The following is a 1,347-nucleotide window of genomic DNA, read 5'->3' as shown; positions in this document are numbered from 1 at the left end:
TTTTTTTTTTTTTCCCCATTTGTGGGGCATGTTTTTTTGGGATTTTTTTTTTTGGGGAAGGACAACCCACGGGGGGGGCGAGAAAAAAAAAAACCCCCATTCCCAAATTTTGTTTTTTCCAAAAAATTTCATCCACGCCCCTTTTTCCAAAGGAACTCCCTTTTTTTCTGTAATAATATTCCCACTTTTTTAAAAATTTTGGCTAACGGTTTTTTTTTTTTATAACCCATTTTTTTTAATAAATAAGGGTGGATTTTTTGTTTTTTCCCCCCCCAATGAAATATACACAATTTGACTTGTGTGGCCAAGTTTTTTATATTTTTCCCCCGGTGGATTTGTCCAGAGTTTTTTTTTTATATTTTTAATTTTATATTTCCAAATTTATTTTACCTTATTATCCATTATTTCTTACTTTGCCCACCCAGTCGGGATTTATTGCTGTTCGTTTCATTTCTGTGTGCACTAGTGTGATCTTTTGGGAAAATATGCATGCTGAATCGAACAATGCAAATTTCTCTCTGTCTATTGGAAGGCGGTTTTGTAAAAAATAATTATCGATGATGAAAAATAAAAAAAAAGCATTACATGAGTTTGTTGCAAAATTTGAAAAAAAAATTTCTCTATGTTTTTATTGTTGTACCTACTTGTCACATTTGAAGGTAGCATTTAATTTTTCATTTTTTTCATATGCGATAGGTAATGTTATTATTATTGGTCAAAAAGTAAGTGCGATTGGCATATTCGAATGACAAGATATTATTCCAAGAACATTCCGACTTCTTTTTGGAACATATTTCCAACTCATAAACAAAATCCTGTTCTATGAACTGATCCACGATTTGTACCATGTCGGTGATGCTGTTCTTAATAAGGAATTTTGCTGTTAGAATTTTCTCAAATGTATATCCTCTTTTGAATCAATGACTGTTGGTTGATTATCAGTGCATAGCTCTTTCTGCTGGTCGTTTCAAATCATCATTGTCGTTGTGAAATATTGAACAGAACACACCAAAAATATATGATCAAATATATGAAAAGTAGCAGAATCCAAACCAAGAATAATTTCAATACTTACTGGTACCACATTTGGAACATTGAGGGTAACTTTAACTGCTACCGTGGCAGAATGCATAGCGACTCCATACCTGGTCAATTGTTTTAATGTATTCTGTTGCTATTATACAGAATAATCCAATTCATTCTTACTCTTTGTCATAAGTCAAGCCACACCGGGAACTCCACTTAACGCCTTTACGTCAAATTGAACTAACACAATAAATTGTGTTGAATCGAATACTAGACCGTATATCTAATTTGCCTTCACTTATCGGTCACAATCGAAAATTT

Source organism: Trichinella spiralis, assembly GCF_000181795.1.
Source record: "Trichinella spiralis strain ISS 195 chromosome Unknown Scfld4, whole genome shotgun sequence".
In the NCBI taxonomy this organism is placed as follows: Eukaryota; Metazoa; Nematoda; class Enoplea; order Trichinellida; family Trichinellidae; genus Trichinella; species Trichinella spiralis.
The sequence above is the reverse complement of the archived record's forward strand: the minus strand, read 5'-3'. Positions refer to the sequence as shown.